Here is a 12,368-nt window from a genome sequence, read left to right on the forward strand (position 1 = left end):
CTTTTGACTTATTTTCGTCTTCTAAATTGCTCACTTATGGATTACATTGTTGTTTAGTGGCTCAGTCGTGTCTGACTGTTTCCCAACCCCAAGGAGCGTAGCCCACCAGGCTCCTCTGTCCATGGGATTTTCCATGCAAGAATACTGGAGTGGGTTGCCATTTCCTTCTCCAGGGGATCTTCCTGACCCAGGGATTCTGCATCTCCTGCATTGGCAGGTGGGGTCTTTACCACTGAGCCACCAGGGAAGCCTCATGGATTACATTACTTTGATATAAACTGCTTTTATTTTTTAATGTCCCAATCACAGTAGTTTTTCCTATCAATCTTGTGACATTTCTCAGGTGTTAAAATGCACTCTATTAGACCATATTCTTTGACTAACAGGCACCATAGGGTTTTTTTAAGTCATCTCCTTAGACTTTATTGTGAGAAGTGAATCATAAAAGTTTTTACTTTTTCTTACTGTGAGAAATGTTTAAAATTTTGAAAAATTCTTTTAAGAATAAACCTTAAAGTAAGTTATTTATTATCATTTTTAAATATTTGATTTTCTTTTCATCAATATTTGTATTAGTTTGCTAGGGTTGCCATAACAAAGGAGCATGAATTGGCTCAAACAACAGAAATTTATTGTCTCATGATTTTGGAGGCTGGAAGCTGGAGATCAAGGTGTCAAGAGGGTTGATTTCTCCCGAGGCCTTTTTTCTTGGCTGGTAGATGAGCCATACAGGTTCTCCGTGTCTTCACTTGGTCTTCCTGCTATACCTGTTTGTGTCCAAATTTCCTATTCTTAAAAGGGCACCAGTAATATTGGATAAGAGTTCACCCTAATGATTTCATTTTAACTTCATTACCTCTTTAGAGAGCCTATTACCGAATACAGTCACAGGATCAGAAATAGGGGGTTATGGCTTCAACTTGTGGATTTTGGAGAGGACACGATTTAGCCTGTGACAGTATTTATTTTTAAATTATTTATTCAAGTATAATTGATTGACAATGTGTTAATTACTGCTGTATATCAAAGTGATTCAGTTATACATACATATACATTCTTTTATCAAGTATTTTTTAAAACCATAATACATATTTTTTTAATAATGCATTATGGAATTAAATATTTAAGCTGATACCCTCTTTACCAATGCTTATAACCTAAAAGACAGCATTCCTTTTTTTTTAAATTGGCATATAATTACTTTACAATGTTGTGTTAGCTTCTGCTGTACAGCATCATGAATCAGTCATAGGTATGCATATATCCCCTCCCTCGTGAGCCTCCCCCCATCCCCATCCCACCCTTCCAGGGCGACAGAGAGACTGAGCTGAGCTCCCTGTGCTCTACTGCAGCTTCCCGCTAGCCATCTATTTGATACATGGTAGTGTATATATGTCAATGCTACTCTCTCAATTTGTTCCCCCTTTCCTTCTTTTTTAAATATTATTTTCCATTAGGGTTTATCAAAGGATACTGAATATAGTTCTCTGTGCTATATATGAAGGCCTTGTTTTTCATTCATTCTGTATATGAAAGTTGAAATCTGCTAACCCCAACCTCCCAGTTCATCCCTTCCCTCCCTCCTCCCCCTTGGCAACCACCACTGTTCTCTATGCATGACAGTATTTAAATAACAGTTTAAGAACCATAGGGCACAGCGTGACTTGTATGACTCTCCATTCTAAAAGCATGTTTTGACATTACTGAGGGCGGAAGAGAAACAATGTTATTTTCCTTGAAAAAACAGAATGGAAGAAGTACTAGATGGCAGAAAAAACTTCTGGTCTCCTGATGTGGAGTAAGAGAAAGGTATATTTTAAACTCCAGAGGAGAAACTGGAATGTGCAAACTTTCACAACAGTTCTTTTCTCTTTGAAAAATCACATTTTTCCTCTAGTGTGAAATTTCACAAACAAAATCAGCTAAAGGAAGGAAGAAAGATCATGATGTTTAGATGTTATATTTCCATTGTATACATGCCTATTCGCCTGGTCATTCCTCTCTTTGGGCAAACTAAATTTAGACTCTAACTGCTCTGATTTTCACAGAGGGAATGACATAACACAATTCATTTGTCATTTAAATCCCATTCCTTGATGACAGGTTATGCAGCCCCCAAACAGAACACTAAATCCTTTAAAATCACTCCCCTGATGGTCCAAGTGGTATATTCTATTTGGATTGGGTCATTTGGTATTCATTAGTTACAACCAAGAAAATAAGAACAATTATCAGGGTATCACCAACATCCAAAGAGAATGGAGGATAAAAGTCAGGCCAGAGATACAGGCACCTGCACACGTGTGCCCAAAACAATAGTAATAGTTAAAAATAATACAGCACTTTATATTTAAAATGGATAACCAACAAGGACCTACTGTAGAGCACAGGGGACTCTGCTCAATGTTTGTGGCAGCCTGGATGGAAGGGGAGTTTTGGGGGAGAATGGGTACATGTGTATGTATAGCTGAGTCCCTTTACTATTCACCTGAACTATCACATGGTTTGCTAATCAGCTATTCCCCAATACAAAATAAAATATATATATATTTTAAATATAACTCTTCAACCTGGATTTGTGGAGTTTTTCTGAAATCAGATAATTATCAAAAATGTCATCAACAAAACAGGATGCAGAGGAGAGAAGGGGATTTGAGTGAATTCTGTGAAGAGCTCTTTTCTGGTGTCTTTATATTAAGGAAATAATGTTTGAAAAGACAGACAGCTCTGAGCTCCCAATCATTCTGCAGAGTCCCCTACATTTCTGAGTTTTTATTAAAAGAATCCTACTATATGGTGCTGTGATTTGGGTTCTCAGGACGCCAGGGTTGACCTGGTCTCTCTCTACAAGACTGGCTCTGAGGCAATGGGGCCAGGTCTATTCCCACGGCTGACCAGTTATTCTCAATCTTGTGCTAGGATGTGGTGGCAGGGGGGCAGCAGCATTCTGAGGGGAGGGCTTCATGGTCAGCTTGTTCTGTGATGCTCAAGTTTCCAAGTAAAGGACAGGAATGCAGAGGAGGCTAGGGAGGAGTCATGAGCTGGGAATGAAACCATTGCTAGTGATTGAAAGGTTAGGCAATCTCGTAAAAACCTGAATCCCAGGCATTATTGAGATGATGGCTCTATGAGCAGCTTGTTTTGCGTTTTTATTCAAAAGCAATAGTATGCACTGTTTGTCTTTAGACTGCTTCATCCTTTAATCCATTTAAATATTTCACTATAGGCAGGCTTCATCTTTTCATTTTTTAAATTAAAATATAGTTGCTGTATAATATTATATAAGTTACAGGTGTACAATATAGTGATTCATAATTTTTAAGGTTATACCCTATTGACAGTTATTCCCCGTGTTGTCCAATATATGTATGTAGCTTATGTTTTACCTAATAGGCTGTTCCTCTAATTCCCCCACCTGTTTATTGCCCCTCCCTCTTCCCGCTCCCCACTGGTAACTGACTGTAGGTTTGTTTTCTTTATCTGTGAGTCTGCTCTTGTTATATTCACTGGTTTGTTGTATCTTTACATTTCACATATAAGTCACATCATATACTATTTGTCTTTGTCTTACTTATTTCACTTGGCATAATACCCTTCAAGTCCATCCAAATTGCTGCAAATGACATAATTTCCTTCTTTTTTATGGCCAAGTAATATTCCTGTGTGTGTGTGTGTGTGTGTGTGTGTATGTTCATCTGTTGGTGGACACTTAGGTTACTACCATATCTTGGCAATTATAAATAATGCTGCCATGGGCATTGGGGCACATATATCTTTTCAAATTAGTATTTTTTCAGATATATAACCAGGAGTCGAATTGCTAGGTCATATGGTAGTTCTATTTTTAGTTTTTTGAGAAACCTCTGTACTGTTTTCCACAGTGGCTGGACCAATTTACATTCCCAGCAACAGTGTATGAGAGTTCCCTTTTCTCTATGTCCTTGCTAACATTTGTTATTTGTATTCTTTTTGAAGACAGTCAATTTTACAGATATAAGGTGATATTTCATGGTGGTTTTGATTTGCATTTCACTGACAGTGAGTAATGTTGAGTATCTTTTCATGTGCTTGTTGACCATCTGCATTTCCTTTCTGGAAAAATGTCTACTCAGTTCTTCTGCCCATTTAAAAATTTTTTTGATGTTGAGTTCTATGATGTGTCTCTACATGTTGAATAATAATCTCCATCAGTTGTGTCATATGCAAATACTTTTGTCCCATTCAGTAGGTTGTCTTTTCATTTTGTGGATGGCTTCCTTTGCTGTGCAAAAAGCTTTTAAGTTTAATTAGGTTCCATTTATTTATTTTTGCTTTTATTTCCTTTACTCTAAGAGACCCATTCAAAACATACTGCTGTGACTTATGTGAGAGATGTGTGTTCCAGGTCCTCGTGTGCCTAAGTCTCATGGGGTGATACAGAGTCCACTGCGGATGCTTTCTTGTGCATTTAGGAAGGAGGATTGAGCCTGGGGGGCTGCCCTGAAGAAAGAAGAACCGAGCCTGCTCTTTGTCCAGCTGGGAAGGTTACCTCGCCCTTCAAGGTTGCCAGCTGCAAACACAACCCTGAGAAATGGCCTGGCTGAAGAGTGCTCAGAGTCTTGCATTTTCAACACATCCACAGAGAATGTGCAGAGGGGCTGAGGGCCATAGCAGATCGCTCCTGCCATCTCTTTCCTTTCCCAGGCCCAGGTGGCAGTGGAGGTGATGACAAAAGTCTTTCAAGGGAATGCGAATCTCTGCAGACAAATGTCTCTTCTTCATAGGAAATTTTCTCCTCATTACTAGCCGTGGTGTGTCTGCCATGTTTTTATTAAGGGAGATGGCAGTTTCTAGGAGGTGCTAGTTGATAGTATTGTCTTCTTGTCCTGGCTCATTCCCAGAGGCACTGCCTGGTTTCTTGGCTCCTTCAGAGTGTAACCAGGTGTCCAAGTGTCCATCAGACTATGGTTTCTTGGGTTGAGGACTTGCAGGCCTAAAACTGATATGCTGGGGGCTTCCCTGGTGGTTTAGTGGTTAGGAGTCCTCTTTCCAATGCAGGGGACTCCGGTTCAGCTCCTGGTTGAGGAACTAAGATCCCACATGCAGTGGGACAACTAAGTCTGGAAATACAACTAGAGAGCCTGTGTGCTTCAACAAACAGCCCAGTGTTCTGCAACAAAGACCCAGCAGAATAAAGACAAACAAACAAACTGATACAGTGGTCACCGTACTCAAATCCCAGGGCTGGAGTGATTGCCTGAATCACTGTGACCCAGGGCTAGATCTGTGCCTCTTCTGTTTACCTAGATTGAAATTTACTTCTCAATAAGGGTACATCATGAGAAATGCTGGGCTGGAAGGAGCACAAGCTGGAATCAAGATTGCCGGGAGAAATATCAATAACATCAGATATGCAGATGACACCACCCTTATGGCAGAAAGTGAAGAGGAACTAAAGAGCCTCTTGATGAAAGTGAAAGAGGAGGGTGAAAAAGTTGGCTTAAAGCTCAACATTCAGAAAACGAAGATCATGGCATCTGGTCCTATTACTTCATGGGAAATAGATGGGGAAACAGTGGAAACAGTGTCAGACTTTATTTTTTGGGGCTCCAAAATCACTGCAGATGGTGACTGCAGCCATGAAATTAAAAGACGCTTACTCCTTGGAAGGAAAGTTATGACCAACCTAGATAGCATATTAAAAAGCAGAGGCATTGCTTTGCCAACAAAGGTCTGTCTAGTCAAGGCTATGGTTTTTCCAGTAGTCATGTATGGATGTGAGAGTTGGACTGTGAAGAAGGCTGAGCGCCGAAGAATTGATGCTTTTGAACTGTGGTGTTGGAGAAGACTCTTGAGAGTCCCTTGAACTGCAAGGAGATCCAACCAGTCCATTCTAAAGGAGATCAGCCCTGGGTGTTCTTTGGAAGGACTGATGCTAAAGCTGAAACTCCAGTACTTTGGCCACCTCATGAGAAGAGCTGACTCATTGGAAAAGACTCTCATACTGGGAGGGATTGGGGGCAGGAGGAAAAGGGGACAACAGAGGATGAGATGGCTGGAGGGCATCACGGACTCGACAGATGTAAGTTTGAGTGAACTCCGGGAGTTGGTGAAGGGAGGCCTGGCGTGCTGCAATTCATGGGGTCACAAAGAGTCGGACACGACTGAGCGACTGAATTGAAGGATATAAATGGGCTTCCCTGGTGACTCAGTGTTAAAGAATTGCCTGCCAATGCGGGAGACGCGGATTTGATCCTTGGTTCTGGAGTTTCCCCTGGAGAAGGAAATGGCAACCCACTCCAGTATCCTGGCCTGGGAAATCCCATGGACAGAGGAGCCTGGTGGGCTACAGTCCAGGGAGTCGCAAAGAGTTGGTCACAACTTAGCGACTGAGCATTGAAAGGTATAAATGCCAAGTTCTGTTCAGGGGCGACCTTATAACCTTATAATCAATAATACCATATTGGCTCAGACAGTAAAGAATCTGCCTGCAATGTGGGAGACCTGGGCTTGATACCTGAATTGAGAAGATCCCCTGGAGAAGGGCATGGCAACCCACTCCAGTATTGTTGTCTGGAGAATCCCCATAGACAGAGGAGCCTGGTGGGCCACAGTCCAAGGGGTCGCAAAGAGTTGGATACGATGGAGTGACTAAGCATACACACATACACACGTACACACCATATTGGATATTTGAAAGTTGCTAAGAGAGTACATCCTTACCACAAGAAAAGAAATTTGTAACTAATGTAGACTTATTGCCATGATCATTTTGCAATATATACACACTATATTAAATCAATATATTGTACATCGAAAACTAATACAATGTTATATGTCAATCATATTTCACTAAAAACCCATTAAATTAAATAAAAAAAGAAAAGAAAATGAGGAAATCAGTCATACTGTAAACTACTTTTTTGAATCAAGAATAGAGATCTGGGGAATTCCTTGGTGGTCCAGTCATTAGGACTCTGCGCTTTCACTGCTGAGGGTGCAGGATCAATCCCTGATCGAGGAAGTAAGATCCCACAAGCTATGTGGCCAAAAAATTAACTTAAAAGAATAGAGATGTAATTTAATTATATCCCTTCTATATAGATATAGAAGTATATCTATATACTTCTTCAGGGTCTGTCAATAAAGCTGTATTTTTATTATATATATTGAAATACATTGAATTGAATTTATATGTGTGTATGAAAGGTTCTTGCCTGGAGAATCCCAGGGACGGGGGAGCCTGGTGGGCTGCCGTCTATGGGGTCACACAGAGTCAGACTGAAGCGACTTAGCAGCAGCAGCATGAAAGGTTACCTTTGAAATACAACTTACTCCTCTTCAAGAACCAATACCTAATTCAATTAGAGTAGTGGCACAGAAAATATTCTGGACCTAAACTGAGCCCTTCTTCTTGTGTCTGGGAGACCTCTGAATTGATCCTCTTAAGGAAAGAGTGATGAGAGTGGAGAAAGGGGTCCTTTCTGCTTTCCTTGCCCTATTCTCCAGAGGAGCTAGATTTCAAGCTCCTAGAATGCACTAGTGGGACTCCCCTGGCAGTCTAGTGGTTAAGACTTCACCTTCCAGTGCAGGGGGTGCAGGTTCTATCCCTGGTTGGGAAGCTAAGATTCCACATGCCTTTTGGCCAAAAAACCAGAACTTAAGACAGAAGCAATATTGTAACAAATTCAATAAGACTTTTTAAAAAAAATGGCCCACATTAAAAAAACAAAACAAAACGGAATGCCCTAGTTAGTTTCAAAGTTCGGTTCAATTCAGTCACTCAGTCGTGTCTGACTGTGAACCCATGGACTGCAGCATGCCAGGCTTCCCTGTCCATCACCAACTCCCAGAGCTTACTCAAATTCATGGAATTGCAGAGGCTACCATCTTATTATATGAAGACTGGGAAAGAAGCAATTTATGTGTAAATTAGACTGATTAGTGACTTAGAAACGGCATAAGCACACCTGAAGATTTGCAGAGAGTTTATAGCCCTGTGCTATCTCTACCGATATACCTAAGAAGGCAGGTATTCTCGTCTCAGCAACTGTACTCTTTCATATTGTGTGAAATAAGCCATCGGGGTAGCAGAACTCCATGAAGTAAGTCCATTTCTTTCTCTGAATCTGAAGATTAGGGTTGATGGAGGCATATCTGACCTTTTCCAAAGGCACATTTAACGCTGAAAGGGAAAGCTCAAGAAATGTCTGTTGCTAAATGTTTTCTTCTTGTTTCCTATATGGGTAGCTGGAGAAGGCAATGGCAACCCACTCCAGTACTCTTGCCTGGAAAATCACATGGACAGAGGAGCCTGGTAGGCTGCAGTCTATGGGGTTGTTAGGAGTCAGACACGACTGAGTGACTTCACTTTCACTTTTCACTTTCATGCATTGGAGAAGGAAATGGCCACCCACTCCAGTGTTCTTGCCTGGAGAATCCCAGGGACGGGGGAGCCTGGTGGGCTGCCATCTATGAGGTCGCACAGAGTCGGACACGACTGAAGCAACTTAGCATAGCACATGGGTAGCTAATTGGATGTTTTGAATTCTGTTTATAAATTGTGATCTATTAGTGACAATAAAAAATCCTATAGATTCTCAGAATTGTTTCTGGTGTAACTATGGTAATTGACCATGAATAAACAGCAGGTGGCAGGGACATAATTCTTTGACTTTCAGCAGGGAAGCCTTTGCTGGCACCTGATCCGATTTGGTGCCAGACTGAATTTGCTGTGGAACTACTCATGTCTGGGGCTGAGGCTGAGATGAAAGAATGGGCCTCAGAGCCTGGAAGGACAGATTGATTCTGTTTGGATCCAGAGTAAGCTCAGAGGAGTGATAAGGCATAGGAAGTGCCACATAGCTAAGATCATGGGCAAGGGTGTCAACTGGCGTCATATATCCTGTTTGTAGAAAAGTGACTGTGCGCTTGATGGAGATCTCAAGAAGACAGGACAGGGACAGGGAATGAGGAATGAATGTCTTTGTCTTGTTTGATTGATCAGTTTGGTAGTTGCCAGACCAGTGCTGTCTCAATGTGGCCTTGGAGGATGCACTAACTGTTCTTTTGGTATCAGCTGACTTAATATTTTTTTCTGTAAAGATCAGCTGTACATATGGTGGTTGTTGGACTCATGTGAGATAATTAAAAGATGCAAGATGTACTGAAAAGTTAAGCTGCTGTGTGACTGAAAGGGAGTCATAGTTAAGAGCATGGTTTTTTTGTTTTTTTTTTTTTTTTTTAGCAAAAGAAAGATTGACTTGACAGAGCACATTTTCAAAGTATGTACATCTCAAACATTTCAAGGTATGTTTGTGCCCTTCTCATGCACACTCAGTGTAATATTGTTCTCACTTTATTGCTGAGGAAATCAAGATAAATAAATAACAATTGAATAAATTGTTCATGGCTGTGATAACTGAGCTGGGATAAAAATTTCAAGTTGATTCTATACTCTTTTCACTATCCCATGTGGCTTTCCAGTATGAAATGGGCTCTCCTGAGAGAATTAATAATGTAATATCTTTGGACCTTTAAAATTGCCACGCAAAGCACTATGAGAAACAGTGGAAGCTTATTTCTCTATCTGAAAATTAAAAAAAAATCAATTTTGGAGTAAAACGATTGTTAAAACAGATTAAAAGCTTATTTTCACCATCCCTGGGGAACGAAGTATTATGGCGCATGGACCTTTTATCATCCCGAGACTAGCTGTGTGTCTTTACCACGCATGTTACGTAGTCTCTCTCCACTTCCCTCATCACACTATGAGATGGATCCTGTGCTCTCACTGGATAAGGCCAGGGGTGAGTGAAGTGGCTTTGGCATGGCAGAATGGTCAGTGTGGTCACCAGTAAATGTAGAACAATTCCCTCCCCTCGTTAGGTTACGTCTCCCTCTGTCAGAGCTCTGCAGTGTCCTCCCACTTTCTACAGCCCATGGGCTCTTTTCTGTTATCATCCTATTTGGCGACTCGGCAGCCTTTCTTGCATCTGGCTTCTGTGATGGTCCCTCTTTTCTGATTCTTCACAGATCTCTCTGACCCTTGCTTCTAATCTCCTTCCTTAGCTTTTTCCCTCTCCAGCTCTTAGATCACCCTGTCCCCAGGGCCCTGTCCTTAGTCTACCCCTCCTCTGATCTTCTTATTCACCCACCTCATGCCATGTCTGGTTGTTGCCTCCTAATTCACTCCCCTAATCCCAACTGCCTGTATGTTATATGTCTGGTGGTTTATGGGATGTGTATACACTCAGATGTCCCAGAGGCATTTCAAAGTCAAGGTATCTTAAAGGAGAAACATCTTACCCCAAGAGCATGTTTCTCTGCTTGTGTTTTCCTTGGACCTCAATCTCAATCTCTGGTTAACATCGGCTTCTAAGTCTGGCTACTTCTGTCTTGTCAGTGTTCTCAAGGAGTTCCTTCCTCTCCATGCTCCACCACTGCCGCATCACATTTTGCTCAGAGATTGCTGAGATTGCCTCCACTCCCTCCACATGGCCTGCATTCACCTACCAGTGTCAGAACCAACTGTCTGGTGACTGAGGTTGGATGTCACTGGCCCTTCAGTGCTGACCTTTCCTACTGTGCCACTCTTGCTGGCCAGCTCTCTGCCCCATCTCTGCAATCACCCTGAGACTCAAGATTTCTTTGCAGCATCGTGCCCCAGGGCCTTTGCACATGCCTATCCTGCTGTCTGGAAATGAAGGTCTAATGGGTTAATAATGGATATTATAATCGATATATAATAAGGGTTCTTCAGTGACACCCTGTATAGAAGTTACTGTGTAGTTATAGGCTACTTACAGGAGTATTTCCTCCACAAAACAGAGGTTTCCTCGGTCCACGGATCCTGTCCCGTCCATCTTTGGTTCCCAGAATCTACCTGGTATGGTCCCTGAGACATGGTGGGTGCCCACAGTACGTAATAAACCAACAGAAATTTCAACTTCTTTATTCCGAGTGGGCTCTCTGCCTGAATCGCTGACTTTTCTGGAGACCTGCTCCCTGGGGTCCTCACGGTTCCCCCCCTTTCAGGTGAAAAGGCAGCCTGGTGGCTCGCCGCCTCCGGGCTGGGCTGGGCGGCTGCCCGCGCGCCTGCGCCCTCTGCCGCTCGGCTCCGGGCGCGTCTGTGCGCGTGTGTCTTGTTTCCAGAGGCTGGGGTCACAGACTCATTCACTGATTTCCTCGCGGCTGGACCGAGGCTGCCTCCCCAGGAGGCTCCCAACTACTCTCGCGCCTCCAAGGTCCCCACCTCCCCCCGCTCCATTCCCAGCCAGCCAGATTGACCGGCCGACTCACGAGTGAGTAGCAGCGGCTCGTGCGACCCTCAGCTCGGCGAGCTGTCTCCGGCGGTCCTATCCTCCTGCGGGGCCGTGTGTGTGTATGTGTGTGTGTGTTTGCGCGCGCGTAGGAGATGTCCCCGGGCCCCCACGCCGGCTCTGAAAGCCGCCCGCCTGGGTCCGTGTGCCATTCCAAGGCTCCGCTGGGGTGCGGGTGCGCTGCGGTGCGGGTGCGCGCTCCCCTGGGCGCGGGGAAGCGAGTTTTCCGGGATTCCCCGACTTTGTACGCCGGCGCCGGTGGGGTTCCCCGGGAAGGCTCCCGGGCAAGAAGGCGGCGGGGAAACCCTGGCTCTGAGTGGCTGGCAGGCCGGGAATCTGGGAGCTGGGCTGGCCCAGTCGAGCCGAGGGAGACGCCGGAGCGGCCGCCCCTGGATCCCAGGCTCTCTGCCTTTCTCCCTTTACCCTTCCTCCTTTCTTTTCTCAGCACCATCACAAAAGCGCGTCGCATGAAACACAATGCAGCGAAGTCCAGCTCTCCTCTCCCACCTGGTGCACATCACCTCCCCCCCGCCTCCCCGGGGGCCGGAGGAATACAGTGGGAGTCCCGAGTTAAGGGGCGAAGGCTTACCCTGGGGACACACCTGTTTTCGACTCGCGTTATATTCAAGCTGGGTGCCGGATCGCGCGAGGGGTTTCTACACAGACACGCCGGTGTATGTATGTGTGTGTGTGGGTGCGCGCGCACCCCGAGCCCACGCTCGCTGGGTGCGCTGGATGTAAATAGCACACCTCCCTGCCGGCCCGCGCGTGCCGAGCAGGCTCCGTGGGCTCCCAGCGCGCCGTGACAGCGCTCCCGCGTCTCATTGTTTGGTTGTGGCTTCCCCACCCCTCCGCAAAGCAAACTGATTTTCGGTTTCGCTTGACACAGCGCTCTGGGACTTGGCGTGGGCCGCAGCCTCGAACGCCCCTGGTATTTGTAATTGAATAGTTCTCCCTGGCGGCTGAGGGGCAGGGGTGTTATTTTTAGTGTTGGGAATAAAGAGGCAAGCACGCTGACCTTTTTGCTGCTGCCTTGGGCTTTGAATGCGTATCTGTCTCTAATGGATG

This window comes from Bubalus bubalis, chromosome 15, assembly GCF_019923935.1.
Source record: "Bubalus bubalis isolate 160015118507 breed Murrah chromosome 15, NDDB_SH_1, whole genome shotgun sequence".
NCBI classification, from domain to species: Eukaryota; Metazoa; Chordata; class Mammalia; order Artiodactyla; family Bovidae; genus Bubalus; species Bubalus bubalis.